A 17,566-nucleotide genomic window follows, 5' to 3' on the forward strand; every position below is an offset into this window, starting at 1 on the left:
TGATGACAACAGAGCAGAAATGGTGTGAGCTTCTGGGAAAAATGAAGGTGGTGCAGGATAGATGTATTCAGAAAAATAAAGAAATACTCAAATGGCAAAATAGGACAAACGTGGCTGACAGGTCAAAGCTAATGTAAAAGTAAAAGAGAGGAACTACGAGGGGTGATTGATAAGTTTGTGGCCTAGGGTAGAAGGAGTCAATTTTAGAAAACATAGCACATTTATTTTTCAACATAGTTCCCTCCTACATTTACACACTTAGTCCAGCGGTTGTGGAGCATACGGATCTTGGACCTCCAGAAAGTGTCCACAGCAGGGGTGATTGATAAGTTTGTGGCTAAGGTAGAAAGAGATGAGTTATTAACTTCAAACCTTCTGCACAATCACTCTAAGAGTTGAACTGCATGTGCATGTAACAAGAGCTGTGTAACTCATTTCCTTCTACCTTAGGCCACGAACCTATCAATCACCCATCTGTGGACACTTTCTGGAGGTCCAAGATCCGTATGCTCCACAACTGCTGGACTAAGTATGTAAATGTAGGAGGGGACTATGTTGAAAAATAAATGTGCTAGGTTTTCTAAAATTGACTCCTTCTAGCCTAGGCCACAAACTTATCAATCACCCCTCATATAACAAAGAAAGAAATAGTGAGAAGACAGAGGATTGGGAAGCTTTTTAAAAACCTACAGAGAGCAACTAAAAGAATCAAGAGGAGGGAAAAGATGAACTATGAAAGCAAGTGAGCAAACAATATCCAAGTCGATAGTAAAAGCTTTTTCAAGTATGTAAAAATAAGAGATGAGAGTGAATATAGGACTACTAGAAAATGAGGCCAGAGAAATAATAACGGAGGACAAGGAGACAGCAGAAGAACTAAATGAGTATTCTGCATCAGTCTTCACTGTGGAAGACACTAGCAGTGTGTCAGACATTGAAGGGTGTGAGGGAAGAGAAGTGATTGCAGTTACTATTACAAGGGAGAAGGTGCTCAAAAAAGCTGAAAGACCCAAGGGTGCAGAAGTCAGCTGGACCAGATGAACTGCGCCCTAAGGTTCTGAAAGAGGTAGCAGTAGAAATTGTGGTGGCATTAGTAATGATCTTTCAAAAATCATTGGACTCTGGCATGGTGCCAGAGGACTGGCAAATTGCAAATGTCACTCCACTCTAAGGCAATAGATAGGAGATTGTGGACCATTTAGCCTGAACTCAGTGGTTGGGAAGTTGTTGGAGTCAATTGTTAAGGATGAGGTTGTGAAGTACTTGGTGACACAGGACAACTTAGAACAAAATCAGCATGGTTTCCTCAAGGAAAAGTCATGCCTAATGAACCTGTTGGAATTCTTTGAGGAGATTACATGTAGGATAGATAAAGGGGATGTAGTGGATTTCGATATTTGGACTTTCAGAAGGCCTTTGACAAGGTGCCACACACAAGGCTACGTATCAAGTTAAGAACCCATGGTATTACAGAAGAGTTACTGGCATGGTTAGAGCTTTGGCTGATTGGTAAGAGGCAGTGAGTGGGAATAAAAAGATCCTTGTCTAGTTGGCTGCCAGTGACTAGTGGTGTTACGCAGGGGTCGGTGTTCTTTTTATGCTGTATATCAATGATTTAGACGATGGAACAGATTGCTTTGTTGCCTAGTTTGCAGATGATATGAAGATTGGTGGGGGGGGGGGCAGGTAGTGGTGAGGAAGCAGGTAGGATGCAGAAGGACTTAGACAGATTAAGAGAATAGGCAAGAGAGTGGCAATTGAAATACAATCCTGGAAAATGCAGGGTCATGCACTTTGGTAATAGAAATAAATGTGCAAACTATTTTCTAAATGGGGAGAAAATTCAAAAATATGAGATGCAAAGGGACCTGGGAGTCCTCGTGCAGAAAATCCTAAAAGACAACTTTCAGTTGGAGTCGGTGGTGAGGAAGGCAAATGCAATGTTAGCATTCACTTCAAGTCTAGAATGCAAGAGCTGGGATGGGATGCTGAGGCTTTACAAGGCACTGGTGAGGCCTCACCTTGAGTACTGTGAACAGTTCTGGGCTCCTTATCCAAGAGAAGATGTCCTGGCAATGGAGAGGGTTTAGAGGAGACTCACAAGGATGATCCCGGGAATGAAAGGGTTATCATATGAGGAACATTTGACAGCTCTAGGACTGTACTCACTGGAATTTAGAAGAATGAGGGAGTATTTCATTGAAGCCTTTCAAATGTTGAAAGTCCTAGACAGAGTAAGATGTGGAAGGGATGTTTCCTATGGTGGGAAGACTAGGACAAGATGCTAAAGCCTCAGGGTAGAGGGGTGTCCATTTAAAACAGATGCAGAGAAGTTTCTTTAGCCAGAGAGTGATGAATTTGTGGAATTTAATACTACAAGCAGCTGTGAAGGCCAGTTCATTGGACATATTTAAGGTAGAGATTGATAGTTTCTTGATTGGACATAGTATCAAAGGCTACGGGGAGAAGGTCAGGTTGTGGGGCAAAGGAAGGGAAAAGATATTAACCATGATTGAATGGCGGAGTAGATTCAATGGGCCAAATGTGGTAATTCTGCTCCTGTGTCTTATGATCTTATGAGAAGATGAAATATGAAGGTAAGCTAGCCAATAATATCAAAATTTATACCAATTTTTTTTCAGATATATAGAGGAAGAGAGGTGAGAGTAGATATTGGACCACTGGAAAATGATACTGGAGAAATAGAAACGGGGACAAGGAAATGACAGACAAATTGAATATGTATCCTGCACCAGTCTTCACAGTGAAAGACTCTAGTAATATGCAGGGAGTTCGAGGGTGTCAAGGGGCAAAAGTGAGTGCCGTTGCTATTACTAGAGTGATGATGTTTTGGAAAGTGAAATGCCTGAAGGTAGATAAGTCACCTGAACCAGGTGGACGACACCACAGGGTTCTAAAGTTGGCAGATGAAGAGATTGTCATTAGTAATGATTGTTCAAAAATAATAATTTCTGGCATGGTTCCAGAGGACTGGAAAATTGCAAATATCACTTTTCTCTTCAAGAAGGGAGGAAGCAGAAGAAAGGAAATTATAAGTCAGTTAGCCAAAGAGTGAGAATAAAGAGATCCTTTTCTGAATGGCTGACTGCAACTAGTGGTGTTCCACAGTGGTCTGTGTTGGGATGCTTCTTACGCTATATGTCAATCATTTCAATGAAGGAATTGATGGTGTTGTGACCAAGGTTGCATTCAGTATGAAGATAGGTGGAGGGGCTGTTAATGTTGAGGAAGCAGAAAGGCTACAGAAGGACTTGAAGATTAGGAGAATGGGCAAAGAGGTGACAGATGGAATACAGTGTCAGGAAATGTATGGTCATGCACTTCGTTAGATGGAACAAAAGCATAGACTTTTCGAAGTGGGAAGGAAGTTCAAAGATCCTTCATGCAAAGGGATTTTTGGAGTCCTTGTGCAGGACACAATCTGCAGGTTGAAATGGTGGTGAGGAAGGTGAATGCAATGTTGGCATTTATTTCAAGAGGACTAGAACATAAAAGCAAGGATGTAATTTTGAGGCTCTATGAGGTGCTGGTGAGGCCTTACTTGGAGTATTGTGAGTTTGTGCAGCAAAGATGGCCACTTTGAATGGCCTGGTAGGTCTGTCTCTATATTCACACTACAAGCAGGCTGTGCTACTAAGCTAATGAGTTTATTTCAAACGAACAATTTGAAAACGGCTCTCTGAATTTTCTCCTTTTTTCTCCCCCCCCCCCGGCTCTGAATCCTAGCAACAGTCAATTTTAGTTTCTGTAATTGGGTCAGACATAACAGCACAAAATGGCTTGGGCAAAAACAACAGATCCAGAATTAAAATTTCTTAACAGTTTTTCAACCAAATTGTATCTGATGTCACTGAGGGTATTAGCACCAATTATTTTCTTACACATGGCAGCTGTTCAAACAAATTGTATTAGCATTTCAGCCAGTTGTTCATTTTCAGTGCCAGCATCTACTTAGCCACATTTAATAAAAATAATGATGTTCTACTTTGAACTGTTTTTACCAAGTCGATAAGCACTCCATCTATATTCATAACCAAAATTCTAAAGGTTTAAAATTTGTTCAGTGTTCATCCCTAGAAAAATAACAGTAGAGAAAGTAGCCATTTGGTGTATTCTTAATGTGGGTCATTTTGATAAATATCTCTCTTTTGCCCATAAGGCCACTGGCATTTAAGGCAGCAATGAAAGCCCTCCATCTCTGGTGGTGTTCACAGCTTTCTCCATTGTGTCAGTAGCTTCCTCTTGTTTTTCACTCCTGTCAGTCATAAAAACCTGGGTGGAGATTCAGGAATACTGCTTCACTCAGGTATAGGATTCTTCATTGCTTTTTGTTGTACCAGTTAGGTTTAGTAACCCTGAACTGAACCCTGGAACCTGGAGGACTTTACTCTGCCTTCTACTCTTTGACCAGTTTGGTATGGGTGATCCTACTAAGAGCCAAAACATAAAGTCCAGACTCCAGCCAACATAGCTTCTTAGGTCATTGAGGTACGCAAGTTTCGGTATGAATATAGTAGGACTAGAAATTAGATAAGATGGAAAAAATAACAGAATGGAAAGATATGTTGATATTAGATGAAGAGGACTTGGACAAAGCCTGCTTGTAGTGTGAATATAGAGAGAGACCAGCCAGGCCATTCAAAATGGCCGACTTTGTTGCACAGACTCTTGATAGAATTTAACATTATCATTATTCAACATTATCATTAAACCTTTGCATTGTCTAGTCAAATACAGAAGTTTTTTGACTATTAAGTTCTGTTGAGGGAAATGCATCTGTAATTGTACTATTAAGACTAAAAGCAGTTACTATTCTTGTGTTTTATTCCTGTTTTTGGCACTGTGACAAGACTGTCCAATCCAAGTGCAAGGTGCCACATAAATGGTATTTTTTAACACTACAGTAAAGCAGCTCCAGACAAAAACTGGATGTTAACTTACTTTTGCAATGAAGAACTACTCCATTTTTGACACTGACTTTGACTCACCACTAATGTATACATTGTCAATGGCAGAAAAGCAATTTCCTTGGGTACATCTAATGATAGAGGGGATCAGCCCTGCTTTTGTTTGCTTTTTGTTGAATTCCTTTAGTAATTAACACCCAAGTCAGGACAGGAAAGGTAATATTTAAAACCTTTGTTACGTTTCAACACTTTCTGGTTGAGGATTTATCTTCAAAAGAAATCTGTTTTTAATCTTAATGGCTTTCTGTAAGAGCAAGCTTACTTGTTAAAGTATTATAGTTACAGGTTGAGTAGTGAGTCTGACTTGCTATAAAAAGCTAATGAATGTACCAGAAGAATGGGTACTGCACATGCATACTCCACAAGGTTTTAATTATAGAGCTAATCGCCAAACATTTTCAACATACATAATACAGATTGAGACAAGACAGGAGGAGGTCATTCAGTCCATTAAGCTCATGGTGATCCTACAAAACATCATTCCAATTTCAAGGCCTTGCATCCTTTTCTAAACTGTAGAGTTTAGAAACAAGCACAATACATCATGAGGTTTAATCGGCTTTTGCTATGCTCCTCATTCACGAGCAATGATGCTGATATTTTGCAACTCACCTACAGAACACTGAATAATTGTGGTGTGAACTTCTATACCGACTATAAAGACTGACAAACAACAAATGAGCAGAAGGCAAGCTATGCAAATACGAAATGAATAAATAATTTTGAGAACATGAGTTGTTGAGACCTTAAGAGTCCATAGGTTGTGGAATCATTTCAGTGTTGAGATGAATTAAGCTATCTACAATAGTTCAGGAGCTTGAAGGTTGAAAGGTAATAACTGTTTCTGAACCTGGTTGCGTGGAAACTTAAGTTGGTTGTACCTCCTTCCCAATGGCAGTACTGAGAAGAGAACATGACTGAGTGATGGGGTCCTTGATGATGGATGCTGCTTTATTGAGTCAGCATGCCTTTTAGGTGTGCTTAGTGTTGTGGAGGACTTTTTCCTGTGATGCACTGGACTGTATCTATTACTTTTTGTAGCTTTTTCCCTCCATTCTTGGATATTGGTGTTTCCATATTGGTTCATGATGCAACCAGTTAGAATACTATCTACTGTGCTTCTTTGGAAGTTTATCAAAGTTTTCGATGGCATGCTGAATATGTGCAAACTTTCAAGAAAGTAACAACATCCATGTATTGTTCCCAGGAAGGAACCTCTGAAGTAATAATGACTTGCAATTTACACTTAGGTGCTACTTCAGGTACACTGCACAACCCGTTAAAACATATATCTAAAGAGCCAATTGTGTGGCAGCAACTCAATGCATACAAGCTTGCAGACATGGACAAGAGGTTCTGTTGTTGTTCAGACCAAATATCAGAATGGGGAAGGAATGTGATCAAAGTGACTTTGAGAGTTGTCTAATTGTTGGTGCCAAGACTGGTGGTTTGAGTACCTCAGAAGCTGTTTCTCACACCATTTCTCCCACAATGGTCTCTAAAGTTTAAAGAAAATGGTGCAAAAACAAAATCTAAAAAAAATGACCAGTGAGCGGCAGTTCTGTGGGCAGATATACCTTGTTAATCTTGTTAAAGATCAGGGAGAATGGCCAGACTGGTTCAAGCTGACAGGAAGGCAACAATAGCTCAAATAACCACATGTTATAACAGTGGTGTACAGAAGAGCATTTCTGAATGCAGTATGTCAAACCTTGAAGTGGATGGCCACAGCTATGGAAGACCACAAAAATATTTGATCACTTTATTTGATACAGAATGTACCTAATAACGTGGCCACTGAGTGTAAAATTACTGACCCTTTCCATCTCCAATCCCCTAATGAGGACTGGCTGATGGACCTCTGGTTTCTTCCTACTGTAGTCAATAACCAGCTCTTTGGTTTTGCTGACGTTGCGTGAGATGTTGTCATCATGGCATCACTCAACCAGATTCTCAATCTCCTTCCTCTATGCCGATTTGTCACCACCTTTGATTTGGCCAACAACAGTGGTGTTGTCAGCAAAATTAAATATGGCATTGGAGCCTTGCTTATGTTCACAGTTCTAAGTATAAAGCAAGTAGAACAGGGGGCTAAGCAACAGCTTTGTGGTGCCCCTGCATTGATGGCAATTGTGGAGGAGATGTTGTTGTCAATCTGAACTGACTGGGGTCTGCAAGTGAGGAAATCAAGTATCCAATTGCACAAAGAGGCATTGAGGCCAAGGTCTTAGACCTTATTGATTAGATTCAAAGGATTGATAGTGTTGAAAGCTGAGCTGTAGTCAATGAAGAGCATCCTGATGTAGCACCTTCACTCTCCAGAATTTCCAGAACTGAGGAGACGCAATGAAATGGCATCTGCTGTTGACCTTGTTACGCCTGTGCCCCCTCCTTTTTGAGAATCGCAAGATCGTTACTAATTCAGGTCAGGAGACCCAGGAAATGAGAGAGAGACGTTTGGAATGTCCTGGCCCTCAGCGATACAAAGCCACGGAAAAGGCAATTGTCTCTTGGAGACGGAGTTGTGTATTGAGTACTGTACTTCATGGAAGCCCTCAGGGAATGATCAGAGGGGGTTGGTTGGGGGATTGCATCATCCTGACCTGATTGACATCTGAGACCCTGTGAGTCAGGATAAAAGAGGGTCTGGGGAACAGCCCCCTTTAGACACACCAGAAGAAACTCTAGAAATTCTGTAACAGCGTAATAGCGACAGCCGGTGGAAAGCCCACGTGCGTCCTTTTCCATTTGCCTCGGAAATGGTGGGCCTTACCACGGAAGAATGGCTTTAGCTAAAACAAAGGAGAAATCAGCCCCAACGACTCTCGAAGGATTGACATCATAAAAGGAATGGGCAAGTTTTAAACTCTCTCTCTTGACTCCAACCAAAGGCTGCAGCCTGCATGAACTTGAGTGACTTTTATATTTCCATCGGACAATACATTATCCCCTAGACAACCATAGAGCTATTTCTTAGGGATTATTATTATACCCGCGCTTTTAGATTTAGTATTGACGACGTATATTATCTGTATGTTTGCATTGATATTATTTTTGTGTATTTTTATCAATAAATACTGTTAAAAATAGTACCATCAGACTTCTACGGACCTCTCTGTCTTTGCTGGTAAGTGACCCAGTTACGGGGTACATAACAACCTGTTGTGACGGGTAGGCAAGTTGGAACAGAACCAAGTTATTTATCAGGCAGGATTTGATATGCTTCTTTACCAACCTCTCAAAGCTCCTTATCACAAATCTAGTGCCAGTTAAGTTGTCTGCATCTATTTTTGCCTTGCCCATTCTCACCACAACCTTCAATGATGCAGGTACAAGCAAATTTAGCATCTTGACTGTGCCTCAAGGGTCTAAGTTGGGTTGCTTCACCAGTGCCTGTTAGTTTCCCCCATACAGGCAGTGCACTGAGCCTCAACATGCTTGCTTTTTGACTGGCAATTCCATAGAAAATCACTCAGAAAGCTTTCTTTTGGATCGGCTTACTTCTGAATTTCACACCTGCAGGCTACAATAAGGACACCGGAGCCAAATTGTGGTAGGGGCAGATGCTGATGCAAATGACCTCTGCCTCCACCAGTGGACATCCTGAGGTGAGAGGCCAGAAGGGTATGCAGCACAACCCCACTCATCTGAACTTTCATGATGCAAGTCAGTGATAATAAAACTCATTCAGATTCTGAATTGAATACCAACTTTATTAAATTGGCAAATAGATTGTTTCTTTATTCTTTAGCTTATTGAGTATTATTTGGTAATTTAAGATAAAATGATATTTTAGGGATTTTTATTATTCTATTTGGACAACCATTTTTCTGATCATTGGAGACACGTAAAACAGATCAATGACCTTTGGGTAAGCTATCAGGGAAGCCAAGGAGCAGAATGTTGGGGACAGTCATTTCAGGCATACTGGGCTCTCATGTCCCTTTAACTTCATGGGACACTTTGACAGATAATCTCAAGTGATCAAAGCTGCAGATTTGCGGCTCTAAAATGTAGTTGTGGGAAGGGTGAGGGCGTGAGTGTAATGCCAGCTCATTTTTGCATTTGCTACATGCAGCAGCTCTGACCAGGCTTATCATCAGCAGAGTGCCTCGGTCATGTGGTTCAGTATCGTAACTCATTTGCAGCACTTAATGTTGGGCTGGGCAACTTAGTGGTAGGCTGCTCCTCTTCATGACGAGATAGACTGCAGCTGCAGCTGGTGCCATCAGACGACTTGCCACTGATTATTCGGAATTGCCATAAATGGTATAATTTTGAATACTGTGTTAGTGGAGAAGATACAAAATAGAATTTGTTACTGAAGGGGATGGATGTCCTCAGTAGAATGAAGAAAGTCAGGGAATGTATCTTCAAAGAGCACATCCTGTTAGTGAGAGATCGCTGTTTAGTGTGCCATACAACAACCACTCGTCCATCAACAGTAACTCATGAAAATGAAGTTCTCTACGACCTGCAAATTGTTCTCTATCAAATCTTGCCCTTTCCCTTTTTCAAAGGCACTGATTTATTTGATTCCACTTCATTTCCAGCCATTAGGAAGATGGTACAGGAGCCTTAGGACTCACACCACCAGGTTCAGGAACAGTTATTAACCCTCAACCATCAGGCTCCTGAACCAGAGGCGATAATTTCACTCAACTTCACTTGCTCCATTACTGAACTGTTTCCACAACTTATTGACTCGTTTTTGAGGACTCTTCATCTCATGCTCACAACATTTATTGCTTATTTATTATTTTTTCTTCCGTTTTCTATTTGCACAGTTCATTGTCTTTTGTATATTGTTGTCCCATCTTTTGCATATTGTTGGTGCAGTCTTTCATTGATTCTATGATGGCTATTGGATTGATTGAGTCTGCCCACAAGAAAATGAATCTCAGGATTGTGCATGTTGACATACTGTACATAAATTTACTTTGAACTTTAAGGTTAATTCCAGATCCTAATAACCTGCTGACTGAAAAATGTGTTCTTGTTGCATTTGTTTCTTTTATACAAAATTTTATATCTGTGCCTTCAAGAAGCCAGCTTTCATAGTTATAGAGCCTCACCACCTGGGACATGCCCTTTTCTCATTATTGCCATTGGAGAGGAGTATAGGAGCCTGAAGACCCACATCCAATGTTTTAGAAACATCTTCCCCTCTGTCATCAGATTTCTCAATAGTCCATGAACCCACAAATACCACCTCAGAATTCCTCTTCCACATTATTTATTTTCTTTCTTGTAACTAATTGTAATTTTTATACCTTGCACTGTACTGCTACCGCAAAACAACAAAATTTGCTAGACTATATCAGTGATAATAAACCTGATTCTAATTAAACCATCTACCAACAGGAAAAAGTTGCCTCCATCTAATTTAACTAAATCAGTCTGATGTGTCTTCATTAAACTTCCTGTGTTTTGCTCCATTAAGAACCAGTTCAAGTTCTCTTGCCTAACATTTTACTTGAAATCTTTGGTCTCTGGAATAATTCCAGCTAACACTTAATGCACCCTTTCTACATATTCACATCCTTTCTAAAGTATGCTAACTAGGATTAGATGGAAAATGTCAACTATGTCCCGTATGCAATGCTCTCCCTACATGTCTTTAAATGGTTTATGCAAGTATACACTTGAATCCTTCCAACTCTGCTATTCCTTTGAACTGTCTGTTTCGTTTTTCATGTTTCTCTTCATATGTTCCACCAAATCACCTTTGGGAGGTGACTTGATAGAGGTGTACAAAATGAGAAGAGGTATAGATCGAGTGGAGTTGTTAAGGATAGCAACTAAATACTTTGTTAACTACAGTTTTTTTTCTGCCAAACGATCATCACAAGTAATGGTCTGTAATTTCCATTTGGACTTGGAGGCAATTCACTGTGGCAGAGCCTTGGCAGGCAAGGCAGTGGGCCAGTCGCTGAGACAGTGGAAGAGCATGTGAGATCGGGCACAGGCCGAATGAAAGGCACGGGATCCAGGCTCCAGATGCAACTGAGCACAACGTGCAGACGGAGATTTACAGGCTGCATCAAACCACCGTATCCAAGCAGCAGAACCTGTTATTTGGATGGAGAGTTAAGCACTGGGCCAGATTGGATAGGTCATGGTGTTGAGGCCTGAGGCGAGATGCAGGCCAGTTCAGATTGCTACTTGAAACGGTAAAACCCAATGTTTAGATGGAGAAGGGCCAGATTGAAAAGGTCAGTGTGTCAGGGCCCGAAGCGAGGTGCAGGCCAATTAAGATCGCTGCACTGAACCATGGAACTCTCTTGTGGACTTCAGTTCAGAAATACAATCTGCTTGCAGTTACTGTTTGCATGAATATTTTATAATTGCACATTGGGTGTTAGCCAGTCTTTTTCTCCCCATATACATGGAGTTTGTTTTTGGGTTTCTTTGTTTTGTGGCTGCCTGTTGGGAGATGAATCTCAAGGTTGTATTATGTATAAATACTTTGATAATAAAAATGTACTTTGAACTTTAGATAGCCAGAGACTTTTTCCCAGGGCGGAAAAGGCTAACACAAGGGGTCATAATTTTAAGGTGACTGGAGGACAGCAGAGGGAATCTCAAAGGCAAGTTCTTTACATAGTGAGTGGTGGGTGCATGGAATACCCTGCCTGGGCTGGTAGTAGAGACAGATACATGAGGACCATTTAAGATACTCTTGGATAGGAACAAGGATGATAGAAAAATGGAGTTCTATGCAGGAAGGAAGGGTTAGAAAAATGAAAGTCCTGCAGTGAACACGCACGCCGTGCTACTCCTATGTGAGTACTATTCTTATTCTTCTTGGAGGTGAAGGGTGTACGTTTGTAAGATGGTGTAGAAACCTTGAGAGTTCTTGGCAGGACATCTCTTCCTTTTAGAGTTCTTCTCTGGCTTCTTTTACAAAGAGAACTGGCTTTGAAATCTTTTCTCCTTTCCAATTTAGTGCTTTGAGTCTGAAGGTAATATCAGCATTGCTCTCATTGACTCCAGTAAATCTCCTGTTTAAGTTTCAGCACTACCTTTTGATGATGAAACTCTAACATCTATCAGTAAACAAGTGCCCAAACAATCATATTCCCAATCAGAGATACCAAATCTGATTCTGATGGAGCTTCTTACCCAAATGACAACAATCTCATGTTAGAAACACGAAATTTGAATCTGATACAACGTTCTTGTCTTTATAGTCAGCCAACATACTGGGAATCAAGAACAATTATTCCAGCTATTTCTTCAAGGACTTGCTCATCTTTATTTGAGGAGAAAGAAATCCATTAGCACTGTTTTTGAAAGAGGCAAGAGTGGGGCTTTGATGTAGACCTTTGCATCCTCAAGCAACAGGAGTGTAACCAATGTTCAAAAACTGAAATGGGGTTGATTCAGGAAAGCATAGGCCAATGGGAGTTATATAATTTTTCAGCTATTGGAGAGGATTCTTAGGGATAGGATTGGCATGCATTTGAAAAATATGGCATCATAGTGACAGTCAGAATGACTTAGTGCATGGCAGGTCATGGAATATTTTTAGCTGTTATGATTGCCCCAGTACAGGAAGGATGTCGCGAGTTTGGAGAGGGTGCAGGTTACCAGGATAAGAAAGTATGAGATACAAATAAATATTATAAACATAGAAAAACCTACAGCACAATACAGGCCCTTTGGCCCACAAAGCTGTGCTGAACACATCCTTACCTTAGAAATTACCTAGAGTTACCCATAACCCTCTATTTTCTGAGCTCCATGTACCTGTCCAGAAGTCTCTTAAAGACCCTATCATTTCCGCCTCCACCACCGTCGCTACTGGCCCATTCCACACACTCACCACTCTCTGTGTAAAATAAAACTTCCCCTGACATCTCCTCTGTACCTACTTCCAAGCAACTTAAAACTGTGCCCTCTCGTGCTAGCCATGGGTTGAATAAGCCACGGGTTGTTGTTTTTCTTTTCTAACTTGTCAGAGGCTGAGAAAGTTGTATAAGATTATGAGAGGTGTGGACAGGGTAGATGGTCAGAATTCTTTTCCCAGGATTGAAATATCAAATACTAGTGGACATAGATTTAAGGTGAGGCAGGGAAGTTTAAGGGAGGTTATTTTTAAAAGTGGTGCATGTCTGAAATGGGCTTCTAGGTGTAGTGGTGGAAGCAGGTACGATAGCAGTGTTTAAAAGTTTAATATAGCCATCTGAATATGAATGGAATGGAAAAATATGGGAGATTTACAGACAGAACAAGCTTAGTTTAATTTGACATCATATTCAGTGCAGATATTGTCAGTGGAACAGCATGTTCTGTTTTCTTTAAATACTGTTAAGTGTGGGGTGGAAGTGGGAATGGGAAGAGATGTACCTACCCAGGACAACTTGTAAAAGTTGTAATTTATTACTTTTTGCTTGAAACATTACAAGCAAATGAAATACATAGGTATTATGACTGCAGCGTAGTTGTCAGGACCAGAAATTTTGATTTGCAATTCAAATGACCTGACAAATACATCGAAGTTGAAAGATCCTATTCACCAGTTTTAATTTGTAAGTGAAAATTAATTCAAGAACTTGCTTGCCCAGGCTAGCAAATTTAGCATACTTTTGAGGATCTGCTTCCACTGGAGTAAGTGCGCTTGTAATGGAGATTTATACCGATAGCATGCATGAGAAACTTGGATACTGAGATCAAATGGACTTTTAAATTGATAAATTCAACAAAATGAAGAGATTAGTCTGAAATATTTTAGGATTTCCATCCATTAAACTTTGTACAACCCACTAGTGTTTCTGAATAGCTTTATACTTTCTAAGGGAATTTGAAAAAATATGTAAATATCTGTAAGGAAGCTCTATGAAACAAATGCAAAATATACATGAGTTAAAATATTCCTTCACGTGAAAGCATTTGTGGTAAATGGGTCTTGACTTTGTTATACACAAAAAATTCCTACATTGAGAATATTTTCTATTATATGATAAATGTAAGAAAAATATTCTTTTGTAGATACAGTACATCAACTAATTGTCAAAGAACTAATTGTTATAGGAAAACATTTCAGATTGTCTGCAGCAGGCTTGGATCATAAAACCTATTAAATCCTTAGGAATCTGAATGCTGAAACATGTGCTTAAGAACCAAAGTATCTGAATAAAGCAACAGAGAATGCTCATGGTGCAGGAGCAACTATTTGGCCTTTAGTCCATTCTAGTTCTGTGTAAGAACAATCCAATCATTCTCACACTTCAGCCCTGCAAACTTTCTTTTTCCCCGATACAGCTCCCCTTTGAAAGTTACTGTTGACACTTTTCCTGCCATTCCTTGCGATACATTCCAGACCCTGACCACTGCTCCATAAAAATGTGGTTGTTTTACAAACTGTCTTCCTTCTCTGCTCCCTATTTCTTGGATCCCTCTGCCGATGAGAATATTTTCTCTTGCTCTGCTTTACCTCTTTATTTTGTGTTTCTAAGTTGATAAATTCAACAAAATTAAGAGATCGGTTTGAAAGAATTGGATTGTGCAAACAATAACAGTTAGTCAACAGCAAGGTTGCGTTAATCTATCTTGTACACACAAAGAGAAAACTTTCTGGCCCAAAGAGACAAATGAAAGCTGGGATTAGAGATGTATTGGGAAGTGGTTGATGATGGTAATAATAATAAATTATAAGCTTTGCCCATGGCGGCCAAAACTTCAGCATTATTGTTTTTTTTTCATTACTTGGTAATTTCTATAGTAAGAGTCCTTTTTCCCTAAAAGGCTTCCAATTTTAAACCTTTTAGGATTGAGGTTAGGAAGTATCTGAGGATTATTTTTAAAATCAGCTAAGGATCTCTATCTCAGCAAATACATTTGTCTTGCCTGCAATCATGGCACTGTAATGATTATAGAGATCAGCCTAAATAATTCCATTCTACAGGAATAAAGAAATATATACAACAACTGTTAGAAGTTAGGTACAAAGCTATTTACAGATTATCTTAAATTATATAGGCTACCAGAACTATAATTCCTCAGGTGTCTAAGTACAATAGATATTCTAGTAACATCACTCACCTCTTTCTTTCTTACACTTTCACATTCTCAATTTGAATTCAACTGGTGTGAACCCAGAAAAAATCCTAGGTTTTGATCAGTAAAAAGTTTGACTAAGAAGTAGATCAATCTACATTTGTCCCTTTTGTAAAAAAGGGAAGCTAGATCAACAAGTCCTTTTATCTTTAACATTTTATGCTCGTTATCTTGTGGTGATTTGCTTTAAAGATTTTTTAATTCTGCCATCAATTTACAGGAGTAGGAATATGAATGCAGAATGATTTGTTTTTTTTAAAAATCTTATTGCTATTCAAAGAAATATCCCAACAGCTCTTCATCATGGTAATTGTTGTTGTGACGGTACATTTGACTATCAGCATACACACTAGTTCACACTATCAGCAACACTGTAATAACTAGCAAGTTACCTTTTGATGTCGTTTGGAGAGGGAACTTAGTGCAGTATGTCAAGAAGATTCTCTGTTCTGAATAGTCCCATGTGGTTCAGACCTCAGTTGAACAAATGCACCTCCGGCACTGCACTCTACTGCACTGAAGTGAAAGATTACAAAATCCACAACTTTCTGACTCAGAGGTGTTACTAGCTCAGCATAGTTGAAACCAGAGAAAGGAGGATTTTCCGATATAAGCAAATACCACTGTGCGTTTGAACGTCAATTTAATCTTTTAAGTGTGGGACTAATTCTCCTTTATGTTAACTATTTATATTTTCCATTATTAAAACTATACTTTTGGAATCATTATTTCCAGTTTACTCCAGAAATATGACCGTAATGATGTTTACTGCTAAGCAGAAACTTTAAGATAGTAAAGATATGACAGAAATGTTCACAATTATTCACGATGAAACATGATCATTTTCATCGTGTCAAATGTTGTACCACTTATAGTTAACAGTTATGATTAAATGTAATGTTTTACAGGGTATAGAATTTGCTTTCATTAAAGTTTAACTTCTGTCTGCTATCCAAAATCTATTTGGTATCTTCCTGTCCCAAACACTTATTGGGACAGGATACCCAGGAATGTGAGAACTCCTTTGGCTACAATGTCACCACCACACTGGACACTTGGAGTTCTCGTTTTTCATTCTAACATAGGACGACATTTGTCTCATTGGATCTATGATGATTATTAGAGCATGTCCATCAATCCTCATCCCTGATATCCCTTTCACTCACTTTTTCCACACACGCCAATTAACTTTCAACCAATTTACACCGGGGGGTGGTTTACATAAATCAATTAACCTATGAACATGTACAACTTTAGAGCATGGGAGAAAATCAAAGAACTGGGGAAACCAACATAGCCATAGGGAGAATATGTAGACTCTCTTCAAGAGGCATAGAAGTCAGGATTGAATTTAAGTAGGCAACATCTTAATCCCTGTGGCATTGTGCTGGTCCATTATCCTGACTTGGAAATGTACTGCTGAATCCTCATTGTGACTGGGTCAAGATCCAAGAGTCTTAACCTAATGGAATGACTAATAATTGGAAAAGTTTTGGATAATTCACCATCATGTTCTATGAGTAAAAGACTAAGAATAATCAGAATCAGATTTAGTATCACTATCTTATATGGCGTGAAATCCGTTGTTTTGTGACAGCAGTACAATGCAAAGACACAAAATTACCATAAATTACAAAATAACTAGTGCAAAAAAGAGGAATAAAGAGGCAATGTTCATGGACCTTTCAAATCCAATGCAGGAGGGGAAGTGGCTGTTTCTGAACCAGTTGAGTGTGGGTCTTACAGCTCCTGCGCTTTCTCCCTGATGGTAATAATGAGAAAAAGGCATGTCCTAGATGGTGAGGGTACTTGGTTTTGGGTGACACCTCCTTGAGGCACTGCCCCTTGAAGATGTCCTCAGAAGTGGAGAGGTTTGTACCTGCAATGGAGCTGTTTGAGTTTACAATGCTCTTCAGTCTGTTGTAACCCCGTGCAGTGATGCAACCAGTTAGAATGCTTTCCACTATATATGTATAGAAAAGTTTAAGAATCTCTGGAAATGTTTTTGATCTCCTCAAACTTCTAAAATGGAGCTGCTAAAACCCTTTTTCATGATTGCATTAATGCATTGGGTTTATGAAGATATATATTCTGTAGTGTCTTTAAAAAGCCAAATGTTTAGCGGCAATGGAGAAATTCTATTTGTATTAGGGTAAATAAAATTGATTCTTCATCATGTCTATCACAGGCACAAAATCTCTGATATTTTCAAATCTAATGGAGCCCTGTAAAGCTGTGGGACCTGATCAGTGGCTGAAGGAGTGGGATGAGGAATAGTGCTTAATGCAATGCTTTACAGCACCCAACGTAAGGTCAGCATTCAATTCCCACCAGCCTGTAAGCTGTCTGTATGTTCTCCCCATGACCATATGTTTCCCCTGGGTGTTCTACTTTCCTCTAAAGATGTACAGTTAGTTGTGGAGAGTTGTGGGCATGCTATGTTGGTGCTGGAAATTTGGCAACATTTGCGGACTGCCCAGCATAATTCTCACTGATTTAGTTTGATGCAAACAATG

At 39.6% G+C, this 17,566-nt stretch overlaps 1 protein-coding gene across 1 annotated transcript in view; it reads right to left on the reverse strand.

Moving 5' to 3' along the window:
* Positions 1-15,557, reverse strand: part of LOC140727305 (cell surface glycoprotein CD200 receptor 1-B-like) — a 55,085-nt gene extending 39,528 nt beyond the window's left edge. Inside the window, exon 1 of the mRNA XM_073044567.1 lies at positions 15,443-15,557. The gene's annotated coding sequence lies outside the window, so the exon portion shown is untranslated. The remainder of the gene's footprint in view (positions 1-15,442) is intronic.
* Positions 15,558-17,566: the final 2,009 nt, after the last annotated feature.

This window comes from Hemitrygon akajei, chromosome 5 (genome assembly GCF_048418815.1).
Source record: "Hemitrygon akajei chromosome 5, sHemAka1.3, whole genome shotgun sequence".
Lineage (NCBI taxonomy): Eukaryota > Metazoa > Chordata > Chondrichthyes > Myliobatiformes > Dasyatidae > Hemitrygon > Hemitrygon akajei.